The sequence below is a fragment of the Stigmatopora nigra genome, chromosome 5, assembly GCF_051989575.1.
Source record: "Stigmatopora nigra isolate UIUO_SnigA chromosome 5, RoL_Snig_1.1, whole genome shotgun sequence".
NCBI lineage: Eukaryota > Metazoa > Chordata > Actinopteri > Syngnathiformes > Syngnathidae > Stigmatopora > Stigmatopora nigra.
The window spans coordinates 6,948,821-6,976,642 of NC_135512.1; the positions used below are offsets into that span (position 1 = coordinate 6,948,821).

At 38.4% G+C, this 27,822-nt stretch overlaps 1 protein-coding gene across 9 annotated transcripts in view; it reads right to left on the bottom strand.

Annotated features, from left to right (window-relative positions):
• Positions 1-27,822, bottom strand: part of dab1a (DAB adaptor protein 1a) — a 156,165-nt gene that overhangs the window by 107,213 nt on the left and 21,130 nt on the right. For 8 of the 9 annotated variants that reach the window (XM_077716942.1, XM_077716939.1, XM_077716941.1 and 5 more), the window contains exons 1-2: positions 15,205-15,340; positions 4,303-4,382 (exon numbers count right to left, since the gene is read on the bottom strand). The gene's annotated coding sequence lies outside the window, so the exon portion shown is untranslated. Of the gene's footprint in view, positions 1-4,302; positions 4,383-15,204; positions 15,341-27,822 lie in introns of those variants that run through there. The other variant, XM_077716932.1, reaches the window with a different exon arrangement.

Consider the following 27,822-nt stretch of genomic DNA (forward strand, 5'->3'; position numbering starts at 1 on the left):
AGGTAATGCCATGCAGATTGTAAATTATGTCATTTTCTTTTAGCGTCCAATCACGGTGGAATCATTAGCCGCACCATTAAGCCCCTCAAGATAACACGGACAGTTTGCTTCATACACTCGTTGTCTACCATCTGTCTCACCAATATGGGAGTGTGCAGGTGAGTGCAAGTGTGTGGATAGTATGACCATGCATCACAAGCTTATCTCAAAAGAGGCCCAATTGGTATAAACAGCTTTTAACTTTGTAAGAAAAAAAAAACACCCGTCTTCAATCCCCTTCCGACGTATTTTCCTGAACCATACATTGTGTTGCAAGGTTGAAATAAATCTGGGTGCACTTAGGACACAAGGAGACAACCATTCAGACTCAGATTCATACCTCTAGAAATAGTTTTCTTAACAAAGTATTGGAACAAAAGTATCTTTCCAATTTTAGCCTTTTTAGCTTGCTTGCAAATAAAGATGGTCTCATCAGCACTGACAGCAATCTAATTGTCTTTGCCTTATGAACAGCTGCCAAACTACTTATGTACGCGTGACTGATGCTTTCTCCTCCAAACCTCGATCCCAAAGCTATTACCAGACCTGATTCTCTGCTACATTACATAGTGTGTCTCCATTGTGCGTCTCTACGTTCAGATGTCAATTTGTCACTCCATGGGGAAGCTCCAGGGGGTTAGGGCACTGTCCGTGACGGTGTGGTGATTTCTCCACATCGCTATGCTATATTCGTCGTAATCTCAAGTTACGGTTTGATTTTGTGTATGCCTTCAAAATTTCTGGGACGCTGTTTTTACTGTTTCAATAGATATTGGAGGAGTTGGTGTTGGAGAACTTAAATTTAACCAATGAAATCCCTTTCGATCCATTCCAAATGAATGTTGGTAAAATCATGCAAATGTTGTCTATTCTAGGCAATCAAATTCATTTAATATCTATTCTTAAAATAGATTTTATTGTAATTGTATACTCGTGCTAAGAATACCAACTCATTTTCATGACCTAAGATAATATGTAATATGTTTTTGTGACAAATTCTTATTCATTTTGAATATGTATTCAGTCTGAATAGTTGTTGTCCCCCAAGATTGGCTGGCCACTAATTCAGGATAGGCTCCAGCACCCTCACGACCCTTGTGAGGATAAGTGGTAGGTAAAATGAATGAATGTTGGGCAAAATGAATCCAAAACTGAGGCCCACATTTAATGGTATTCAGGGTCTGTGCAGGTTTAGGAGATTTGGGGCTTTAACTAATTTGTGGACAAAAAAATCGATGTGACGGTATTGAATGCCACTTGATGTAATCCTTTTAGTCCGAGATTACAAGAAAGGGATAAATAGTCATAAATCAGTGCTAGTTGGCTACATTTTACAGTGATTTATAACGAATCCAAAGAAAATTTCAAGTAAGACATTGCCTTCATAACATCGTAAACCTTGGCTCTTCATTCAGCTGAGTGAGCAACACGGATCAATACTGGCGTTAATAACACGCTAGTTGGCTCTTATAACTTCATAAGAGGCCTGTGCTTTATCTTCAATTAATTCTAAAGTAGTTGCATTTGCTTAAAACATCTGCAAAGGTAAGTTGCCTTAAGGAGACTTAGAGCACTTGCGAGCCGACTCAGTACAAAACTTTGGAAAGACGAGAGATGTTCATGATCAGATTTAAACCCTATAGAGCATGTATTTTACCAGCAAGAAGAAACACCTTTATCACCGTCAAGAACAACTAATGTGTAAATACCTTAAAATAAATAAATTAAATTTAAAATCAATTTTTTTTCACCCGATTAAGATGCTCTGAAAATGGCGTGATCGGATCCGATTTCTGATCACATCTGTAGTTATTACAAAAAAACTACTTGGGTAGTAAGCAGGTGTTTGAATTTGATGTTCTTTTCGTGAATCCGATTAAATCTTTGCACAGAATCAATATGCATCCGATTAAAAAGTTGAATTGGCAGTTATATTGAAAACAGACACGGCATCACTTGTAAAGGCGGTTTAAAAAAAAAAGGAACCTTTGAGGACTCAGCTGGTAGCTTTCAAAATGTGCGCAATAGCATTCATTGTTACCGCCTACGCATGAATTAATTAAATTTGCAAGACGGCGCCGAAAACGAGTTAGCATTGCCGTTAGCATTCAGTCGGTAACAAAAGTCGTGATTGGGGGAGCGGCACGGCGCAATCGCTCAGCCCATTTAAGACGCCCAAGGGCGGTGTTAACCTTATTCACACTCACTTCTATTCAAAAGGGTCTTTTATTCCCGTTGGCTAATTGTACTCGAGGATGGCTATGAATGAGAGTCTAGTGGCGAGGGTGGGGAAAGGTGCTTTTCTAGACTTCTCAACACTTGAATTGATGTTGTGAGACATGCACCTGTTCACTCCAGGAAAAAGCACAGCTGACAAAATGTCGTTTTTACAAAGTCAAGTCGCATATTTGTCAAGGGATTCATTTGATAAATGCTATTAAATATTTTTCACTTCCTGATTATTTTCTCTACTTTCTTACCACTACTGTGTTTTTTTTAAATTGCCTGCATTCAGTATACAGGAATTTCAAACTCATTCTCATCGCTGGCCACATTATAGTTAAAACCAATATGCCTGCCAACTAAGACTGCCATTATTAACTGACTAATACATACGTAGTTAATTGTCAAATGAGTCTACAATTACTATATTTTCTGCATTATAAGGTGCAACTAAAAGACTTCTCAAAAGTGTGCCATATAATCTGATATGCCTTAAATATTGAATGAACTTCAGTTTAGCATAACTCCATCTAGTTGATGATAAGACAACACCTAACCACCACTACTACTAGTACAACTCAATCTAGTATAGATCTATAACACAACCCATGACTACTACTACTATTACTACTACTACTACTACTACTACTACTACTACCATCACTACCACTACCACTACTACTACAGCGACTCCAAACATAACCAACAGGTTTGAATCATAAAACTGCTCTATATTTTTTTTGACACCAGTAATGCCATTGACGCTTGGCATAGGAACTCTGTAGACACACCCATCTCCTAGATGTTGGCTGTAATTTGATTTCAAGGACCCTCCATGATTGGATTACAAGGCTGACATCCATGTCCAATTTGCAGGAGTCATGTCTATTTTGTACAGTACACTCACGGTCACGCACAGAATATTAACACAGAAAATAACGGGCATCACACAAATGTTTGTTTGCCAGCATTTACACTCTTACAAGCAAATTCTGCTATTAAAAAAAAGTCCCTAAAGCTCTATCTATGTGGAATACAATGATGGTTAGTTAAACACATTATATGCCAGGAATCTATTTCTGTCAAATACAAAGCAGCCTTTCCATTGTGGTGCAACAAGGTGCTGTGTAAGTAAAAATAAATAAATAAATAATCATGAAACACACAGGCCTCTCGATAAAGCCCGGAGCATAGGTACGTGACTGGAAGGAAGTTGTTTGTAGTGGTGAAGCTGGCAAGTCTCACCGGCTCAAGCGTCATGAATCATTCAAGTTGGTCACATCAAAACATATGCACACAAAAAAGGAAATTGGCTATATTAGATCAAGTATAAAAATCTAGAGTACTTTTTTTTTTCTTTCCAGGTGGATTCTGTACCACCATTCTTTGCTCAAGGAAACCCGGGGCAACACTCATTGTATCTTTCAAATCAATTAAGCCAGTTGACAGTCAATTTGGGAGAGAAGATAAAGATTTTTGTCATATTACGATGTCTCCTTCATGTAACATCTTTTGTGTAGGACTTTAATTTTTTTTCTTTTTACATCCTCATTGTTTTCGATTTGAATGCTCTTTCATGGGCTCATTCTACCGCACGCCATTCTTAATTTATTTATAAGTTCTGGTTCCTATGTGGTTTAATAAATTTAGATGTGATTTTCTTTATATTTCAATCTGACTTGCAGGATAGTGCTTCATTATTATTATTATTTTTCATTTCAAGAGATTGTATGGCAACTAGTCCAAGCTGTACATAGCTTAAGTCAGCCAAGACAGAAGTATTGAAGATGAATGCATAAGAACTCCTTAAAACCTCAAAGATCGTTCAACGTTCACATGAGTTTGTCAATAAATACACGCAGGAACAAATTCAAAAGTCATGTAAAATGTGATGTAAACAGATCACGATCTAGGTCATCTTAAGTAATAATGTCCTACCAAACACCGAAAACTGTACATTTTATATATATAAAAACATTTTGGGGCCATTAACAGAAAGCATCGACATCAAGAAATATTGAAAAATGAACTAATGCTTACCTTCACGGCGGTTGTTGACTTGAAAACTAGTTCATTGCCACGACCACCATAGGTTGAGACCCTCCTGAACTTGGGACCCCCTGTACACACCGAAATAGAATATCGTCAGAAAATCCCCCCATCATTAACTTTCACCAAACAATATTAGGAATAATTAAGTAAATGTGTTTGGCACATGGTTTTCAAAAGGTCTATTTTTTGGTCTTCTATACAAAATGCTGTTGATTAATGCCTGGATCGGAATAAGCAAAAGCAGTCATTCAATTGTTCAACCTTCTCAAAAATATTTGATTGTAAAGTGCTGTGTGAGTAAAACATCTGAGTAATCAATCTCTTTGTCCTTCTTCAAAACCATGCATATTCATGTCAGATACACAGACCTGAGTGTACGTACGTGCAAGCTCCGCTCACAGCCGCAAGGACTCAAGTAGAATAATCTACATACATCAACTTGGAAGAGTCTAATGAGCTGATATCAACATGCGAATTGTGCTGTTGGCAACAAACAAAGAGTCGGGTAGAGTATCACTGGGACCTAAAATTTACACAAATGCTAGTTCATGATCCCAACAAGAACACTGAGCTTGTTTGTCGTGGAAAAACACGTTGGAACTCGACTGATTAAGTGGTCGTGTATGTGTGATGACTGACAGAAACAAACTCTGCATTCCGTAATCGTGCGTGGCGATAATGTAGGGGCAACGTTACAGATTTCTGTCTTAATTTTGGGAGCAATTAGACATATTCTCTTTGATTAAATCTCGGAAGAATGCCTGGAAATGGCCAATGTGTTCCAAAAAGTTTAATGTCCAACCAAATTGCCAGAATCTCTGTCTGTATATGAGATGTTTTTAAGAGTTTGGTCCTGTTCTGCCTGCATAATTCAATGCAAACAGGTCGCTCAGACTCAATGGATTAAATTCAATACTCTAAAAATCAGTGATTCTAATTAGTGCATTTTCACCACTAACCAATACCAATTGGCTCATGATCTCCATACTTGAGCATCGACAATGGCTTGTGTGTGTGAGGTTTAAAACTTGACTATCTATTTCTCTGGCAAACTGGTGATAGGGGCCACCAAGTAAAATGAATACCCTATAAAGGGTTAAATCCAAATACTGCACGAGTTCTCTGGCTCAGGAAATGAACAATCAAGAGAGGAAAAATCAGAAAGAGTGGCAACAAGCAGAGAGAACAACACTTTGATTGGGACCCACGCGTACAGTGAAGCAGGAGGCGAGATTGACAGGCAGCTTTGTGGGCGAATTTGCATGCGTTGTCACGGTGATCTCACGCAACTTAACCTGAGTTCTCCTCCTCGCTCTGCACCAAGAGTGATGGGGGGTGCTGACGAGATGGAACACTTGTAAAACGACACCTGTTTGAATGAATGTTCCCTTTCTCGGGTTCACATTCGCTTTTCATGTCCTCGGTTCACTTTGGGAAGAAGGCTATTAGAATTTATGTGTATTCTCAAGTTCTAAATGTCAATTTGAAAGCTGCAGTCAGTCGGGTTGAGTTTAAGTAGAGCTTGCTTGGAAAGAGATAGATTGGAATAGTCATTGTAAATCAAAGGACATCGTACAGCAGTTTTCTATTCACAGTCAGATATTTGCATATATTTTCGTTTGGAGCCCATTGGGGTATTTTTTTTCTCTCTGTGTCGACAAGATTTCGTCAAAGCCCTGGCAAACAGTTACGCAGTTATATATCCTCGTCAAGGAAGTATTTAAGTAGCACATCTTGCCTGTTACAAGACCAAGATACATATTTTTATATTATTTGAACTCATGTACGGCACTGCTGATAAATCATGAATCGTTCGTGCTGTCAATGACACTGAAACAATTATTTGGAATCTCAAAGGTTACATAAAAAGTCCTTTATGAAGTAACTTTCCTTTATTGTCCTTAACAAGATTCCTAAACAAAGTAAGCAGACTTCACGATCACCCTGGGTGCTGTCCACCATATGGCCGTTAAAGTGAAGGGGGGAAAAAGTTCAAATCCTCGTATTCTTCAACGCTGATTAACGCTGATGAATATGCATGCAAATCCAACTGGATAAGTTGCCATCAGCAGACGGGGGTGTCAGTGGTGTCAAGGGAGGGAGGGAAGGGGGAGCCAACACCCTTCCGGTAAGTTAGGAGTGAATAAACCTGCAACAGATGCTCTTGTATATTTATGATGATAGTGGGTCTAAAGGCTTCTTTGTGCAACCTTTTTTTAAAGGAATGACCTCAGCAGATGCCTGAGGAGGTGACTCAAACTGTTGCCATTTCAAAACCTTTCAAAACAGTAAAGGTTAACTTTTAAATAAACATTACAAGTCTAAAAATATAAGTTGACTACGCTCTAAAAAAAATTGAAGTACTGCAAGTCTTGCTGATTAATGCCATTCCAATCTAGTTCAAGCTCAGGGGGGCATTCATTGTTATGTGTTGATTACATTCATCATTTTATGTATTAAACTTAGTGATATTTAATACTTAAACTAATGACCATTGATAATTTCTAAAAGGGTACAAATAATAATACCATATAATTGCACTGCAAACAGTCTACTATCAAAGACAGGATCCATGCACTGACAGGGCAAGCCTTTTTTTCCCTTTTTAAAATTTTATTACATGTACAGCTCATTATTTTAATCTATTTGTTAGGGATGTTCACAACAGTGTTTAGTTTTGCCCAATCCTGCATATTATTCATTTTTACTTGGAGTTTACAGCACAAACAAACAATGAAACAATAGTCCCAGCAGTGTCTTAAGGTTTATTTGGACAAAATCTTAATTAGAGGAATTTTCCCAAAATGCTTGTTTCAAATTGGAGAGTTTAGGGTTAGATAAGTGGTGATCTTTTTTCAGTGGGTATTATACAGACAACACAGACAAAATTTGCAAAATACAGCACCCTTATGTTGGCACAAAAGGCTACTTGCTGTTTGGCGACTGCATTCAATATACATTAAAATAATGGCTCAAGAGACTGTTTCAGAGCATCCCTGAAGTGGTATTGAATTTTAAGCTATAAAAATGCAACAACCACAAAAAATAAAGTATGCACTACTGCGATTGTTATTAATGACCCATGTGGCACAATTCTGGTCTCGTAGAAAACAATTTATTTATTTTTCTTCTACTTTTATAACAGCTCAATTGCTCAACCGAGACAGAAAATGGATTCAAAGTGTTTTTTTTAAGAGTCACCAAGCGCCTGAGAGGCAGGCCATACGTCACTGGAATGGCGCATGGCGTAACGTAACATGGTTACTGTGAAAGTGCGAGATAGATGGAGACGGATGGCGAAGCCTGCCCTAACTTTATTTGTTTCTGTACACTTGAATGTTCACAGATCAGGCTTGCTGCATTGGCTTTGTGCAGCAGCTCAATTGTAACTTATTACACTGTATAAAAATGTCTGGATGCCTGTTTAATAACGATAGGTTTGAATTGAAGTTCCCAGGTGACTGATGCTCTCCGCCGCTCGCTGTGTCAGCACGCAAATGACACGAGCAAAGGCTGAGCTGCAAAATGATAAACTACTATAATGCATTGAATTATTTGATCTACAACAATAAAAATGGAACAACTTCATTTTTTTTTATTAAGTGGCATTAAATGATTGTAGCACCTCGTCTAACTGACCTGAATGAATGAGTGTATCTGCCTAGAAAAAAAAAAGAGTTCAAAAGAATGACTTTAGACATTTTTTAGAGATACTGCTTCAAAACATCTGTGTTTTAAATGATTTTACGAATATTGAATAGTAAAAGCGCAACTATTGGAGTGCCAAATATTATTACTATACTATATGTTTAGGTTCTGATGGGAGGCCATTTTGTTATGGGGTACAACTATAGATTACTGTATTTTCTGGACTGTACGTCACATTTTTTCATATTTTGGCCTGGCCTGCAACTAAAACTGGCGATGCATATGTTTTTTTTCCTCTCTAAAAACCTTGTTCTGTTTTTCTAAAATATTTTCATAAAAAATTGCCCTCCCCAAGATGCGCCTTATACTCCAGTGCGACTTATATATTATGTTTCCTCTTCATACCGCATTATTTGGCGGATACAACTTGTACTTAGGTGCGACTTGAAATCTGAAAAATGCAGAAATTATATACTCTATTTGACATATTCAGAATTTGACTCTCAATCTATCTATTCAGGTTCTCTTGATATTACTTCAAATGAACCAAGCTCTCTCTATGACACAAACCAATAATCTCTACAAGTGTAAAAAAAAAAAAACTACTGCTGGTTGAGTACTGAATAGTAATGTGCCAAGTGATCTAAAGCCTTCCTTGCATTTTCCTTTTACAAAATACTCATTAGGGTTCGATGCAGTGACATAGACAAATCCAAGATGAAAGATAAAATAGAAAATGTGACAAGAACAGAAGAATGACTCTATTTCCAGATCAATGCAAGATGGCAGAATATTTCTTTACCCTAAAAAGACAATTACGAAAGACTGTTTTGCAATGTTCAAATCAATTACATGAATTGAAAAGTGATGGTGTATTGAGTCGCCTGTTTAGAAAGTGCTATTGCTTAAGTTAAAAGAGAAAGAAGAAAAGGGGGTGAAATTGATTTTCTTTAAGAAGGTTTTAATAAATGTAGCTCTTGATTATTGTGCGTGGTAAAAAAAAGGAACTTGTTACCGTCACTTGCAAACAAAGCATGCTTCCCACTCTATACACGTCAATCAATAGCCAATTAACAAGTACACAGACACACACGGCAGGTACTTAGCAAAGATGTGCATATTGTGCTCATATTACATATCAGATGAACCAGTAAAATGCATTTGTTTTTTAACAAAAATTCAAGGTTATCCTTTATTATTTGAATTGCTCCCATTTATTTTTAAGTCATTTGAACAATTACTTTTTTTTTCATTGCTGTGATATCAATCTGAATTGTTGGGATTATTCATTAATTTTCTGATCTGCTTATCCTCACGAGGGTCACAGTAGTGATATATAGGAGCAATTTTGAGTATATGAAAAAGACAGATTTTTTTTAATGGAATAAAATAAGAAATATTTCCATTACTAAAACGTGACTAATTGTAGGTTTATTTTCTGCCAATAAACATTTGGGAAACCCTTGAAAATTTTACAAAAAAAGGTGCCAAGCGTTTCCTTTGCCAGGGAAAGAACTCTACTGTAAGCAAGGTCTAATCAAAGATAGGGGTTCAGAAAAGTCTCGGTCTCTCTTGCACCTGGATTAAGAGTCTGCCTTGCCAGCTGCCATGTTAGTGCGATAATGAAGTGTACACAGGAAAGGATTACACTACCCTTCCAGTCCCACCGTCCTCGGCTTTTGTGTGGGAACACAGGTACACACATCACCACGACAACAGTGATAATGCTGAATCAGAGTAAGGGGCTTTGGTTGCAGGTTGGAAAGTGTCTCGAACTGGCCTGTACTATGGCAAGCTAACGTAGTATGCAATATTGTAGCTCGTGACCTAACCAGAATGAAACCCGCAGAAACTCGAGTGTGAGAAAAATCAGGTCAGGAGATAAAGGCTGTAGAGCTAAAAATATATGACCTGAGATGCTTTGACATTTTTTTTTTGGATTTGGTTGTAGCTGACAGAATGACTATAGCCAACAAAATCAGATGATTAAGGATAAAAATTGTTAGAATAATTCTATTTCCTTCTGCCTTTTATCAGGAATCCCCCAAAAGCATTGGGATTTTGTGTTAAAATATTGCACCCAACACGAAGTAAACATCATTAATTTAAGATACGGCATCAGTCTTGTGTTAGGACATTATCATTCTAAATCAAGAATGTTCCTCGCACGAATATACATGGTTTCCTAACAGCAAAGTTGAGTGAGAGTTGAGCACACTCTGTCGTCTGTGACAGTGATCCAGCGGGAGCATCTGCTACCTTCCCCTCATTCCATTACCTTCATTTATCCTTTCATTCATCCACGCGTCCATTCATCTTCAACTCATCTCCGGGCCTGTCAAACCAGCAGGGCTACGCCATTCCGGTGAGTGAGGGCAGGGGTCGTATGTCACGGCCGTCACCTGCCTGCGGAATCGTTTAATCGATCGGAGGTGACGTCACGGCCGGCGCTAACAGGGGGCCCGAATTGCATACGTATTTGTGTGAGGGCGATAGCAGGGTTGTCAATCAAATACTACTTATAGATCATTTAGATTTTATTGTAGAATGAAAATTTCTTGATTAAATTAGGAATGTGAAACACTGACCATTTTAGTACGTTAGTGTCAGGTTTGCCGGTTAGACCAAATCTAAATTTTCACTGTGGTAGCTCAGTTTAGTTAAAGAAAAAATGTTAATAAAAGTTCAAGCTCAATTTTGATTTTTTTTGAATAATTCATGGCATATCAAAGTAAAGCTAAAAGTTATTAAAATATCGTTATTGGCAAATACGGCATGTCAATGCGATTTAAAGATGGGCATCGATCAATCTGCCTTGGTTGTTTATCGTTGAACAAGCCTCTCAAAACATAATCCAAGACTGTCAGCATTCTGTCTATTGAATCAAAATAAAGACTCTGTACTAATACAAAAATCGACGATGTAACGGTAGGTGAGCAACCAATCATTAGGTGTGTTGGTCATTCGGATACTAACTTAAAGACCAACAGACTGCACAACACATCACTTTCACAAATCAATTCTTAATGATTAATCAATCAATTATGATAACATCCCTAGAAAGAGGTAGGAGTTTACAGAGAGCAACATCAATTCTCAAACCAAGCAAAGCTATCAGGGAAGCTACATAACACATCATGCACATTGATTGGCTACAGAAGTGTAAAACGAGTCCAACAGGCTGGAAATGGCGTCAGCAAAAGGAAAATAGGAGATGCACTGATAGGATGTGCAGTCCTAAGAAGTCGTTTGATAGGCATGAAGGTGAACCAATCAATTATTCTACCTTGTCAATAATTCAGAGTAGTCCAGGGGCGCTGTGTGTACACACACATTTACTGTATACACACACACACACACACACACACACACACACACACACACACACCAGTGGTCTGATTTGATTTAAGATGACCAGTCAATGTGGATCCAAGGCTTCAGAAGGAACCTTGCTTTAAATTATTGCTGGGCTTAAAGACACCCAGGACCAGCAGTATTTTTTTTACCTAACCTATTTTGGATTCCAATTGAGTACTATTTCAAAGCAGCAAGTCAACTACTCAAATTTATGTTTTACACGTACTTTATGTGTATTAATTAATGTTTCTCCGATACCTAGACAAACCTCCTTTTGATTATTCGTACCAAAAGAGGGGAGAACAGGTTTGATTGGCAAAAATTTTACTCTTCCCAACTACATGTCCTGGAGGAGTTTGTCATTTACCGCTTCTAACCCAATGGCAGGGATATTGGGTTGGGTTTTTATTAACCAACATTTTGCCCACTTCTCCAAACCCACACATTGATGCAGCTGACAAGGCCCAGCCTCATCTTATTTTCTGCTGCTTTCTATTAAAATATGAATCGGCTTGTTCAAGCAAAATTTGTCTGAGGGAGTTTTTTTTTCTTAGGCAAAACTGTTCCTCCTATTCACAACAAGAGGCTCCCCGAGATATGTGAGGTTTGGATAAAAGATGCCGTTTTTCCACACTACACCGCCCGAGATGGAAGCAACACAAGCGATAAGACATAAACCATCAAGGTTTGAAGAGAAGCCGTCTCCAGGCAGCATGTTTCCGCTCCTTCCAAGCTGAGGCATTTCACATTTCGCTCCAATACACCTGAAGAGTTGTGGGATTTGACTACACCCAGCACAGATTCCAAACAACCTTTGCCAGATGTAGCAAAGCATTCCAAAACAAAACCAACACCAATCATTCTGAGACTGAAGAACACAGCTTCCTGGAGCAAAATGTTCTGCCCAGTTAGAAAAATGAGTGTCTAAGACAGTATTTTGTAAGTCTTTAGGATGCATCAGGGGCAACTGTGTGTTAAATGTGTCTAGATTTTAACAAAATAAACACTATCAAAGCATTCTATAGTAAAATATAGAAAGATTTTTGCGTGAATGTCATTACAAACGAAATAATTATGAAAATTTAAGTAAGAGGAGTTGACAATACGTACAATATCACTATATGCTTTATTGCCATTGTGCAATATTCAAAGCTTTTTGTGCTTCTTCTAATCTGGCTTTGTTATAGACATGAGTAAGGTCTGAATGATCAGGTTACTAAATTCATTTACAATCTGACCAGCACCCACAGCAACCTCCATGTCAGATATGATACAAAATTGATGGATGTCTCGCTCAAACAACAAAACGATACTTTCAGGGTGAGGACATCAATGACAAAGTGTCAATCTAACATTGACATCGAGTTTACCGCAGTCAATTCGCGGCCTTTCAAAAAATGGGTTCTTTACGATTCATAACACATCTGACAATGAGCCAATGTGCGAACGTTGGCGTTACAGCAGCTCGTTTGCACGACAAATGTGTCGAGCCTCCGCCGCCGACTTGGCAATTGTCACTAATTGCCATCGTAGATATCAGTGAGTAATGCTGGTTCGGCAGCACTGTATGTCACGCGTGCAATATGAAGTGACAAAAGTATTCATCACAAATTCACACCCATAGTAAAAAAAAAAAAGATTTTCTTATTCTTGGCTCAACAAATACCACGTTTAATCATGACTAAAGAGTTTGTGGGCATTCTTGTTTGGTAATTCATAGAATTCTTGTGACAAATACCTTGAAGGACAAGGAATGCATTGTCACCAGTGACAACAAGGATAAGTGGCAGGTTAGCAGATTCTGTTGGCACGAGAAGCCCATATGCCATGTAACATGATGCCTTGGCATTCGGACACATTAAGTAAGAGAGAACCTTTCTGCATTTTGCTCGTCAATCGTATAATTTGCTCACATAATGACAATCATTTCTCTCGGGATGATGCTCGTGTTGTGAAATACTTGTAATGTGAGTTGCACATATTATGACAGTCCACTGTATATTATACCTGAAGTAAAAGATCAACCACACAAAGGTATCCATATGTTGGAAACCTAACATCAGCTGATATGAGAGTTCTCTTTTACCCAAAAGGCCCTATTTTAAGGGCTTCATTTGGAACTTAATTAAATGTGGCACATGCATTGCTCCTCTGGTTCCAGACTAGATCACACCTTCCTCCTACAAATCTTGCGGCATCACTGGCTGTTTGTTAATTCTACTTGTCAAACATTAGATTTCCTATTTACCTCTTTAAATTCCTCAGGGCTAATGAACACTGATAGCTACAAAAAAAACGGTGTGCATTGTACAATGAAGAGAAATCCAGTAAATTGCAGCAGTGGGCATTAAATTACCTCGAAATCCATCGTTCACTCTGTGTTGCTAGGCTCCATTCATCATGCAGCCATGGAGAAGGCCAGGCTTTTACAGAGCAAGAATTGCAGGTGTTAAGACTCTTGAGTTAGATTTCCAAACTTATACCCTAATGAGCATGAGAGTAGCCCTTTAAAGAAGAGATGTGAAGAAAATAGGGCCCCTAAAGCCATACAAACCAAATAGAATCCTTTGTCATGTCTTGGAAGGTGTGCACTGGGCTTGATAACTCATTACTGTACTTCATGTGCAATGACGATAAATGACAGGCCTAAATGCAGTTTTGATTCTCCTATTTTAGATCTAACCAAATGCAAGACACATCCTGCCTCCCCCTCTGGTCAGCCAACCAGGCAGCATAAAACAGCCTACCTTTTAATTACCTGCATTGAGATGAAGAGAGCAAAGTTACACGTGTGTCTGTGTCTGTGTGTGTGTATATATATGGGAAAAAGGCAGTGATGCTTGACGTTCCATTGTGCCTCATAAACTGTAAACTGATATCTCTGGATGCAAAACCAAGGAGAGTAAAAGAAAGGTGCAATTTGGGACGGTCGGATTGTTACGTGTGTAGATGTGCGTGCACGTTTGCTTGTGTTAAATCAAAGCAAATAGTGGCTCCTAGTGTGCAGCAGATTGCCTCAACTCACACCACTGCCTCTGCAAATTAATACCATTGATTTTTTTTCCTTGCCCACATATTTTTTTATTTTTTTCCAAAAAGTGACACGCAAAAACTTACATACGCGCTTGTTAAAAAGGTTGTCGATAAGACACCAAACTCAAGGTATCGTAGCGAGTTAAAAATCGACAGGACCCCCCGACACAGAAAAAAATCTATGACAAAGGCCATGTTGCCAATGGGTAGAAGTTGCATGAGAGAATTAGCAACTTAACTGCGTAATATGTATCTCATGCTATTATTGCATCCAGAGACTTGATGACTAGGGATGGTATGACAAAACTAGACCGCTAGGGACACACCTGGTTCCTAGTTGTACCGCTCATGTGACTTCCTTTTTATCTATTAAAATCAATGTGAATCAGGGGGCGTCTTATACAAGAGATCATGAAAATCTGTTTGAATATGCAGTTACATCGATACTATCGATGTAACTGCATATTCAAACAGATTTTCATGATCTCTTCATTTGCTATCGGATAGCAAATGAAGAAAAATAAGGTATGATAATACATGAGAGCAGGGTTGAAAAAAATCAGGGCACAGGGCACATTTTTGCCCAACAATAATTTATGATCCACTACTTAAGTCTCAAAATTCAATGATAATGTTTGATAATGGGCTAATCGGAAATATATAGCTGTTTCACTGTTTTATTTTCAATTCCTGACACATTTACTGCCAGCAAATTAAATGATGCCTTGTATAATATACTAGAATACACGATTCAGTATAACAGTACTAGATTGAAAGTAGTACTATATGAGATTCTTCATGCTTTGGCTAAAATCTGACTAAATCCAAAATGTTTTTTTACACAAAACTCACCGATTGCAGTGCTGCATGTAGTTTGTCGACAAAAAAAAGTAGCAGCCTGTTGCAAATGTGCAGTTGCCGCAGTCGTTCTGGCGAAAGATACAAAATACACACGTGCGCACACACGCACACACGCACGCACACACACCTGCCATCACTAATGATGATTTATGCCAGGACCGAGGGGATGGCGGCCATGCGTAACTGTAGCAGTCACAAACACACACGTAGAGCCGGTCGTCGGGGATGCGACACCCCTTCGCCCCGATGCCCCTCGAAAGGAGAAAGAAATGACAAGATGGATATGTCGCAACAGCTGTGAGCACAGGGCCAACTGTACAAATGCATATTGATGAATGACAAGCGAGCAGATACATGAAAAATGCATGCAAGACTGCACGAGATATAGTTATTTCCCCCGCCGACTAGCGCAGTGCGAGCTCATTTACCATTTGTTATCTGTGACACTGCTATAGAGGCGCAGTCCTTGTGCAGATATTTCCATGGAGGGAAAATAGCTCTTTTGTACTCATCTTCACACACGTTGAACTTGCAATGTTTTGGGTGAAAAACACTTGAGACATGCATGGGTGGCCCGGTGGGGCGACTGGTTAGTGTGTCGGCTTCACAGTTCTGGGGTCGAGAGTTTGATCCCAGGTGGGTCCTCACTGTGTGGAGTTTGTATCTTCTTCCTAGGCCTACGTGGGTTTCCTTCGGGTACTCCGATTTCCTCCCACATTCCAAAAACATGCACGGTAAGCTGATTGGACACTCTAAATTGCCCTTAGGTATGGGTGCGAGTCTGCATGGTTGTCCGTCTCCTTGTACTGATTCGGGGTGGCCCGGAGACAGCTGGGATTGGCTCCAGCACCCCCTCCGCCCGTGACCCTAATGGGGATAAAGCGGTTCAGAAAATGATATGAGGCTTTTATGAGGCTACATTATGACTTGAGACATTTGCTGTATGTACAAACATGATGTAAGGACTAGAGCTCGCTTTCCCATGAGATGTGCTCTTGTTAATTAGCAATGTTTGCATGAAAACAATGATTTTCTCTGAAATGGTGCTGCATCATTGTCTGCGCTGTCAAAACTCTCTTCCCGGGGAGTTAAGTAGTAAACTTTGACAGGAATATGGAAGATCTCTGCACTCTTAAGTGTTTACAATAGGGCTGGGTGATAACCTGTGTTGCAATATAATCCAATATGGCAAGGGCGTATTGAAACATGCACTGGGCAATGCTTGTGAATTTCAAACCCACACAGATGTTTGTTCCTTGAAAGGTCATTTTGTCTTTTTAAGTTTTAATTCATTATTGGATCATGTGTAGGGCAATGCAATTAATCGGGTTAATCGCAATGGTCCTGTGGCATTAATCACTTTTATTTTTTTAATCATATACGTCAGCCAGCAAAAGGCCTTAAGATCAAATTTAAACTAATTTATAGCCTGGACTATTTGTGCTGTTTTTTTCCAAACTTTAAAGGTGCACTCTTGTTACGTAACAGGGAAAAGTTAGAGGGAATTTTGCACTAATCTTTCACGAGTAACAGGAGTCTGGATGAGATAGCGGTAACAGGAAAAGGTCAACAATTACTGATTGTCTAATCATGAGTCTTGGCAAAGTACTTGACAATATGTTTGCCTCTGTTCTGTCGTAGACCAAGTCACGGGCAAACTACATGAGAACAAACTCATTAGAAAAATCTGTCCCTTACCTTAGGACATGACATTTTTCTAATTAACGTGTGGAATTACAATCAGTCGCCTGGATGCCAGAGCGGCGTGTGCGAAAGGTGATTAATCTTAAGATTGGCGTTTCTAAAAGAATATAAATCATCAACCCCTCTCAAGTACCATGCCTGAAGCTATGCTGTGAACTTTAAATGTGTTTTTTTTTCTGCTTTCCAACTTAGCTACATCAGTAGGGAAATTAAGAACATGTAAAAGCAAAACAGCTGTGTATACACTTAGCATTAAAACAGAGTCTAATTTAGCCAATCAGGCATATACTCCTTGGTAAGATTTCATACCTTGATTACTACAAGGATTTGAACCACTACAAACTCCCAAGTTAGTTAGTCACTTTAAACTTTCACTGAAATGCCGCAAATGAGAAAAATTGATTTTTAACAAATGCCAATTTACACCCACACACCTGGCAATTGCCCTTTGCACATATTGCAAAAACCTTGCATCAGAAAAAAAACAGATCACCGATGTTCTAATCTGAAAACCATTTTTTGAACCTTCAATTTTTAGATTTATATATGTACTAGAGTATATTTCAATTAGGTTTTCGCCAACAGTGAGAAATACTTTGTTTATGTGGAATGTATTGCTCTTAGTAGTTTTTTCATACTGTGAATAAATGATGGTTTGCTAAAATACCTGTTGTGCCGTATAGAATTCCTTTTTCAAAGCTATTGTTTACCAGCATGACATTAATTACTTGGAATTTGTCGCTTCTTCCTCAAATTCAGTTTTTTTTAACTGATTTTATTATCAGATGTATGGCAAATCCTCGAAAATATAGACTCTCACCTACAGTTTAATGTAAACATTCACTGCCTTTAATGGTGAGAGACTTCTAATTCAGTGTACTCAGTGAAATACATCACCACTGTTAGCAAGAAGAACTGCAAAATGTACTGATGTGTTACAAGTGTCTCACAAGTGTGACATCACTAGCACATTCCTCCACACTTTGGGTGGTATACGTTTATGCAATATGCAAAACAGAAAAAAATATTAACAAAAAATCTGAACTAGTCATTACATCCTTCAATGTAACCATAAAACACCGCCCACCCCGAGCTCAAATGTATTGGTTATCTATCAGAAAATGTGCATATGTCCACACTCTCTCCCTGACTTTTACATGAAATCTCACAATTCTAGTATGAACCCACAGCATATACCTTATGCAAAAAAAAAACACAAATCTAATCTCACACACACCCAAAGGACATTTGAATGTGTCCTGGGGGGATTTGTGACATCAAAGAGTCAAACATACGGCGACGGGTGTTGCTTTGGTTTGCCACCGCTCGACAAACCACACAGGAATACTGCGTTTAGCTGCCATAACTACATGTCAGCCTCTCCTCTGCTCCCATCTGTTCCCCTCCGCTTCCATTATTCCATGCCGGGCGGCGTGGCGTCCTTGCAACCTCCTCCATCATCTTCCCGCACAGGGGGAGGCCTGGAGGGCCTCCAAGTTCGGTCCCTTGAGTCCTGCTTGGGTGACTTCCATCCTCTTTCCCTCCTCCCGGCCAGGCCCGCTCCTCAGGCTTTACCAGGCCTGTGGGCTTACGAGCCAGCAGCTTGGGTCCATTGTTGGAAGGATTAGCTACACGCACTAACCATTGTGCAGGAAACAAATGCACATACACACACACCTGGACAGATGGACGGTCACGTATTCCATTGATTCCCAACTACTGTTGTGCGTCCCTTTAGTGCATCGCGAGAGTTCAACAGATGTGTTGGAAATGTTCAAATGTCCATTAACGGACCTAAAAATGATCAACTAAGGCCACTGCAAAGCAATGATGATTCTCTTTTGTATGCTTTTGGAATTAGTTTCACAAGAACTAGCTCGGGGAAAGGAGATTTCTTTAATGTACTGTTAAATTGATGGGAAAACAACTGTTCCTGCTCAAATTATTTTTGATAAGGTATTTTAGATCAATTTTAACATTAAGGTGGTGGAGATTTCAGAAATCAGGGGGAACTTTGTGGGATAGTTTGATATTTGTGTGTGGGATTTTTTTTTTTCAAATCTAAGGGCAAAGTTGTTGGTGCTAACCTTTTGGTGACATTACAAACCAGTGAACTTTGGTGCCAAGCAAAACCTTTCCAGATAAGTGGACTCCTGTCCGCACCTTGGTAGAGGCATTATGGGAAATGTTGTTTGGTTAGCATCGCAGATTCATGATTTTTCTTATTTCCATATTTTACCGTTCTGTCCAATGATTGAACAATGTTTCCACATTCTTGAGTTTGTTGTCAAGGGATGGGCGTCTTGCAAGAATTGTGAATGTAAAAATAAATTGCAGCAAACTAAAAATGGACCATTGTATTTTGATCCAAACCAAAGCAAGCAAAACTCATGCTACTACATGTGTGCATCTATCTCCCCATCAATCCAAATAAGCATATCGATCAGCAATTCAAATTTTGCCACACCTCGAGGCTTTGTCAGTATTGGGAATCACACTTGGTGATACCGAGTGTGTAATTCACCACACGTGAGAAGATCTCGACTAGAAGACTTCCAGATAAGAGTCTTTCTCCAGGGTCTGCTCTGTATAATCATGTTAATGTGCTCTGCACGCACCAAGAATAAAAATGTACATGTCGAAGCCTGGCACCGACAAATAATACTATGCAATATCCAATTGTCAGACCATGACGAGGTGGTCAACCGCTCCTCTGAAACAATTTGTATACGAACCATTAAAACGCCCGTTTGAGAAAACATGTCTACACGCTTGCCTTTTCCTTGTGAGTATAATTTGACAGTTTCCAGAAAAAGAAACATGTCAAACGCTGATAGCTACTTCAGCCTGGCATATTTGCATGTGGTAAGCAAACAAGCACACACATACAACTATATTTAATATATTTGCCCAAGTCATGTTGCTCAAATAAAAGGAGGCGCCTGGGGGCCAACAGATGATGGCAGATGAGATAAGAAATATGAGGGGAGAAAAAGTAGAGGAAATGAAGCATGTTTCCGTGTCCCACATTTACACTCTCTCACTTTCTCTCCACTCTAATCATACCCACCGCGGGCCCACCCCTTTCTATGCCTCTTTCCCCCTCTTTTCACCAATCTGTGCAATCCTTTCGCCCACAAGCCCAACCCCCCAATCCTGCACCACCCCAACCTGCACTGCAGAGTCCCAGCAGTAGCTCACAGGAGAGGTGGCACACTTTGAGGATAAATTTAGAAATGAAGCAAAATCCCCAGGCCGGAACACAAAAGAAAGAAAGTAGAGACAACACTCACGCACACGTGCACACGTGTCTGATCACATGCAGAAAAGCGTTGACATACTTTTGGCACGCCGAGACATTACCATGAAAGAAAATGTGCATTTGAGGGCGTTCAGTCAGGTTCTACCGCAATTCAAATGAGGTTTGCGGAGTATATTGAATGGTGGTGGAAAATAAAACAGGAAACGAGTTCAAAAGAAGTTCGAAAGGATTTCTACACTAAAAAGAGAAGAATGGGCAAATTGCAAAAAAATAGGTCAAAGCTGTGAGATTATTCCTGGCCTAAAATCAATCAGAAACAAATGTGTAATTTTATGAGAATTAACTCAAAATTTTGCAATGATCAGGTCACAAAGGTCTGATGGAAATAAAATGGTAAAGGTCCATGATTTAAATTAAGTGGTAATGTCACAAATAATGAAGGTTTCATATTAGCTGAAAAATGTGATATGGTTGAAAAATGATCAGCTTCAAATGAATGAAGTAATAGTATCAAAACAATATCCTATTATTACAAGCATTTAGTGAAGTCCAAGTATTACAATTAATTTGAATGGAGTCATAATTTTCCAAAAAGAATGCCGTTGTTATTATTATTGAATAAAGTCATCATTTGAGAAGAAAATGTTAAATCATAATAGACAAATATTCCAAGTCATGCAATGTAGAAAGAAACTTCATCTTACGTTTTTCATCATCAACATCATCATCATAAAAAAATGGTTTAATAGGTTGAATGGTTTATCACATATAATTTCATGTATATTTATAAATTATTTTTTATAAGCGTCATGAGTAGCTTGTCGTCATTTTATCAATGAATATCTGCCGTTTGTCTTCATATTAAGGAAGTCCACAATCAACAATTGATATGTTTATGCCATTTTCAATAGCTTTTCCTCATTTAGGCCATGTCTAACCTCAATTTTTTGAGTCTGAAAACCGAAAAAAAAAAACTGTCAGAGGACACTGGCATCCAAGTACTATGTCAAGCAAACAACCTTTGGACACAAGAAAATAAATGAGAAACTAAAAAAAAAATGGCTGCCAGTTAGATCTTACACAGGAGGCTAGGTTTCCCGTATTATTAAATTCGCCTCAAAAGTTATAGTTTGTGCTATAATAGTTCCTACTTGAGTCCCAGCACGAATAATAATATTTTTAGGATTCCCTCAGTGCTCGCTAAGCCTTTACAGCACTCTTGGTGGCAGTTGGGAAAAGCGCCATGATACCAATAATAAGATTGGTTAAGAAAACCACGGGAGAGACGGGAGGGCGGGACACTTATCGTCTAGAAGGAAAAGAGCTTTCGGAGGCTTGGACAGAGACGGCCAGTGTCCTCCCGTCACCTCAAAGTCATTCTCCTCCTTGGAGGGGGGTCCGGGGCTAGTCCGGTATTAAGGGTCCCATTACGACGCAATATCCCCCTTCCACGGTCCATCCAGCCTCTGTGGAGCATTTGATAAGTCTGTGCTCATCGGGTGTAGAAGGCAAAGACTTATTTCGGAACTTAATAAGAAGATATTAATCCCTGTCAAGGGCAAATGTGTAAAATAAGCAGAAGTGAGAAAAGCTTTTATTTTTAGGGAAGGGGAAAACTACTTGTTTGGGAGGCATGAGATGTGTGTCTTCTTTTTAAGACTGTGGAACAGAAGAAGTCTTTTAAGCGATGTGTTTGTCTTTTTTGGTGGAGTGTGTCATCGATTGTCCACTTGATGGGAAAGTGTAACATTAATAGGGCCAAGTGCTAAAATTAGTGATGTCCTGATCACATATTTTAACATGTGTGTCGAGTCAGAGTCACTTTTGAGTCATTTTGTGGCTCTGCCGATAACTAGTCACCATCCGACACCTCGGATATGAAGAAAAGAAGGAATAATAGCACATCCGAATGCCCTTTCCCCCAAATATGAACAAAGATATCTAACAATAAAGCCATACAAAAGTGTTATTCCAAAAAACTAATTGTTTTGTAGATATAGAGCATAAGAAATGATTTTGAACAAACTATGTTCAAATATTCGGTTATCATGAATCTAAAACATAGTACATTGCGATAAATTCTGCTTTGGGGAATCTCTATCTAAAATTATTTTAAAGAAATACACAGAATAATGTAAAAAAAATGTCTATCGATAGTCCATCGAATAATGAAATGAGGATGCTATTTAATAACTGATTTGTGTTTTTGTGGGCCCTTAAAAATACTCAAGTTTAAAAAAAGGATAAAATGTTTACAGTTGGTTAAACCAAATATTATTTGAAATTATTCCATTTAAGATACATTTAAAATAACGTCATTGGATTCCTATTAGAATTATGCCTTCTTTACAACAACCAAAAAAAGGTGATTCCTTTTTCACAGTACAGCCATACAGCCAGCTAGTCATTGTGTGTTGACAATGGCTGCCATTTATGAACGCTTTTGCTTCTAACCGAGACAAATTGTCCAAGAGGGACACCGTACAAGAGGCAAAGAGGGATTACCTAACACTTGGTGCAGGAATAAGCACCAGTGGGATACTCTGCAGATCAATAGTCACACTGACTAAAAGACACAAACACAAACACACACACACATGCGCACTGAGTGTCCGACGTGGATCAATGCTCACGGTGCAGTAAAGCACATTAATCAACACGCATTTGTATGCAGCAAATAGCTCATACAAACATGTCATTGCGTATAGAACACAAATATGACATAATGAACCACAATGACACAAAAAGACAACAGACACAAAACAATAAAGTACATATAATGATATGAAATCATGAAAATTGTTTCAATATGGAGATATTAAACTATAAAATAGCTTCTCATTCACTTAAAATAGATGTGTCCTATGTGTCCTTGCCATGGCAACATCAGTTTCTTACACTATTGTCATTAATGGGAGCCGATGAGTTCATTCATGGGTTAACAGTAGAATAAAAACAACTAATAACCGTTTGAGCAGTATGAGTGTTATTAATATATTCTCTCTGTTTTAATGTTGTAGATGATAACAAAGTTGCTGTATAGTAAATGTAAAAATTGTTCTTTATTGGAGCAGATGTGACTTGTTTATCACTGTCAATGGCGGCTAGTGAACAAAGAAAAGGAGCCTGGCAGCCCGCCAGGTTTAGAAAAGCACTAGGGATTTCGGGTATTTATATCAGAATTGGATTCACAGACAAAAGTAGGTATCATTTTTGTTTTTGTTTATGTGAGTAAAGGTTTTGGTAGGCTCCAACACCCCGTGAACCTGAAAAGTAAAATTGTTGTTGAAAATGAATGGAAGAATAAGAGTTTTGGAATATTGTAATGACAGATGTGTCCTATGAACATTGATTATTAACTCTGACTTCCTTTAATGGCAATTGACGTCCAAGTCAATTAAACCTAGATGGGCTGCTGTGAATGTTTTATGTTATCAATATAGTTTAAATAATTTATGACAGGAATTAATTAGAGGGACCAGTTCATTTGAAATCAAAGCCTCTTAAAACAAAAATGGATTTTTATCCGGCCACTATTCCAGTGCATTTTTTAATACTCATGGTTGGCATCGGAGATAAATATCAATAAAAAAAAATAAAAAGGGACAACAAAAACTGAGATTGCATGAATGGACATGTTGTTTTTTGCCATGATCGTTCAGAAAGACACACACACACACACACAATGAATAGGAGTGACATTATTTTACAACAGTATACATCATTTTTTACGACCGTTTTATATTTATAGCCTAAAATGGATATATTCTCTGTAATTATGACATTCTTCTCGTTATATATGTTGTGTAAATGAGACACTTTTGTAAGAGAACCCTGTCATAAACCTTTTTTTTCAGATTCCAGTGAATGTATAGAATTCAGCATTTTTAAACCATCTTCCATGCAAACTTGACATCCATTTAATTCAACCTGAAAAGAGAAGAATTGCACTGGTCTTCATTTATGAATGGTTGATTACATTTTATTTTTTTTTAAAGATGCAACCTTCCACTGCAATTTCTCTTGCAAGGAATTAAAAATATGGCAGGTGTAAAGACGCCCACGTGGCTCTGGTAAGTGATACCGCTATAGTGAGACAGTATAAATAAAATCTGATTAGATAGAAGCGTAATCTCTTGAGCTCTGCTGTCAATTAAAATTCAATTTCACCGACACACAAACTCACACATTTCCAAACACACAGACACACACGCTCGCAAACTGGCAAAAGACTCTCTTAAGTGTTTGCTGTTTGTCTACCATATAAAAGCATAAGTATAATTACCCTAGTTAATGTCTCAGCATTGTTTTAGAATGACATTCTTTTTTTTTTTTTGTAGCAGGGGGCACTTTTTTGCATGAAAACACCTCTGGAATCTTTCATAAAAGTTGTAGAAGTGTTTTCAAGAGAGATTGAAGTTAAATACAAACTTAAATTAAGATGGAATTAGTATGAGAAATTGGTCAGGCGCTTTGGTAAAAGTGCAGCAATTTTGGTTAATGACAAAATTCAGATGGGTTTCTCCATTCAAAATTGAGTGTACTTACCTATTTTTATTTTGTAAGGAGACAAAAAGGCATTATCATGCTATGCTGTAGTCCTAATGTCAAAGACCGTTGAGATCATAAAATAACATTTTACGATAGGTGGCCCACGGTTTATGATGGTTCCGATATAATCGTTTTTTGAGGTCACAAACAGCGCGCAATGAACTACTTTGCAGGGTTGTGTAAGAAAATGTGGCCACATGGCATAAGATATCTGTTAGTGCTGTGTTTAAAGTATTTGCGTATATTCTTTCTGTCTATGGCTTTAAAAAGTAAGAATATTCACTGTTTTCAAGACTTTACTACAGTGCTCAAGTTTGTAAAATATACATAGTAGTTAGAAATTGGATGTATACTAGATATAATAAATTAAACTGAAACAAATGACATGGATTTTATTCCTGGACAGATTGAAGTTGAGAGTTATTCATGCAATTTAACAGTTCTTTTTTTGCTCTTTTTTTTTGACACCCAAACCCTCATCATTGGCTAGAATGGAGGCTCCTTAATTAGGGACTGTCTTTTTTTAATCCAAAGCTTTTATAGCAAACCCCACAGAGAAAGCACCAGCTGCCATCTCTGATTGGGGTGGGCCATAAAAATTAAGTTTCAAAAAAAATAAAAATTAAAAGTAATTTTAGCAATTTTGTGAGGCAGATGCAGCTCACTAACAAAAGAAAAGCCCCCCCTCGGTTTTTGTTTAAGTGAGAAATGCCAGATGTGATTTTGTCATAAATGCTAATATACCCAATCCACACATCTAATATTTAAATGAAGAAACAGAAACAGTTGAGTGATCTAATATGACTCAACCTTTAAAAAATCAAACTTGTCAACTATTTGAGGAATTTCCAGTAGAATTGACGTTAAAACTAATTGGATGCCTGTCATGTCAAAGGCAGTGTTTAACTAAACGCTATAAAATACTAATTTAATAAGATGAAATGTTCCCTGTTCACATCCTACAGCTTCAAGACAGGGTCATTTCGATTCAAGAATTTTCAAGAACCTCATATTCACAGGTCAAAAGGTCACTCCTATTAAAAAAAATGGATCTATAAAGTACTCGTATAACTTCAGAGAATCATAGAGATTTAAAAATTCCACTTCCACACCCTCACACATAAACCAGGCCGTCTGCCGGGACCTGCGGTGTCTAAGAAAAGCAGACAGTGTGATGCTGGAACCTCCAGCTGCCAACTGGCATATGTAGGCCAGCACTGAGTTATAAATCTCCTCCAACCTCTTACCAACCTTTCCCTCTCAGCACACAAATCCATACACGCAACAACAACAACAACAGATTGCCATAATAATACAAACTACTACTGTCTAACTTCAACTGCAATCATTGCTTCTCTACTCGTTTGCATTCTACATGCTGTCACTTGCTTGAATAAAAGATTACAGCCTAAATAAATGTGTACACGGAAATCAACATGGGACAAACTAACACTAAAACACAAAAGCTTTCTCTTTTTTTATACTTTTGTCCAATGAAGAAAAGGAGAGTCATGACTAATATCACTACATTTAATTTTCATTCATGAGTATTTAGACAAGTTCAAGCCTAAGAATGCAATCAAGAAAGAAAAGGTAAAATGCAGTGAGTGTTTAGGTCAGGAATTTCTGTTTATGTTTCATAGGCACTGTTAACGGATGCAATTTTTTATATGTATCGTATCTTGTGTTGACCCGGCCCATCTGTCAAATTTTTAAAGTCAATATGGCCCCCGGGCCGAAAAGTTTGCCCACCCCTGGTTTAGATGGAGGGACCAAGATATTGAAGGGGAAGTGAAAAAATAAAGTAGAATTTGACAGCTCCACTGGGTCTCATTAAATCGGCCTATTCAGACAATATATATTGCTGAGAAAACACATACTGCCAATACTGTGCGCTCTAGCATCTGCGCGTTGACTTCCAATGAGCACCCCCCCCAAATGGGGCGATGGCAGTTTTGCAGCTTCCCCTTCTTTAATTCAGGTGTAAGACGGACGCTCGGGTCCAAAAGTGCATTTCCGCGAGTCACTGTTTACATTTGTGCCGCCCGACGACCTTCGGAAAAACCCCTCTGACGTCTGGATAATCTGCGTCAAAACATTCTGCCCGATCCGCCTCCCCTGAGAGGCAGCAGTAACAGCATAGCGAGAAAAAAATATATATAAAGCTCAAAATTGAGGCGGAGATAAACCAAGTAAAGATTTAACTGAATCGGACCCCTGAGGTCATGCTATTCAGAACGCTACAAGCTTTCAGGAATAAACCTACCTATAAACTCAGCAAAAACTCAGTAAGGTGTGTTAAGACAAGAGGAATACAAACAGGTTTACAAGAGTTTTCAGACTATAAGTCGCACATTTTTTTCATAACTAAGATGAGCCTGCGACATTGTGTATTAACTCGTGTGAGTTATTCTTTATTCAGGTACAGAGTTGAAAAAATATCACAAATCTTGGCTAGAGATTATGTCTGGAATCAGTTAGCCAGCTTAACCTGTCACCTATTGGTCAAAGATTTTTGTGGTTTTTAATATAAGCATAGTAAAAGCCCTTGGATTTTGATCAAGTTCTTTTTTTAAGTCATATTTCATTGTTAAAGTCCAAATGTTCTTCAAAATAGAAATAACACGTTCCTTGAAGTCCCAGTTTCATGATTGTACAATAAAACAAGATCTTTTGGAATATTTTAACTGCATGTTGGTGTTTATGATCACAAATTGGGAAAGATTTGCATGTTATGATTTTCAAAAATGGTTATTAGACACAAAACAGCACCTCTTTTACAAAAAAATAATAATAAAAAGAAAACAAGCCTTTATGACAGCATACTTTCAGTTCCCAAATGACTCACTAAATGAGTGACAAAGGACTCCTGCGTAAACCCATCTTTGTTCTTGCAAGGTTGCAACCGCTCATGTTGGAATGATTGACCTTATTCACAGGGAGCCAAGCCCCTGTTGCTGACAGCGTTCCATCCAGAGGTTTGTGTGTGTGTGTGTGTGTGTGTGGTTGTGTCCATAGTGAGATGTGTGTTTGTGTTAGGTGAATGGGCAACGGTGGGGGAGGTGGATTACATGACAGGGTAGACGAGACAT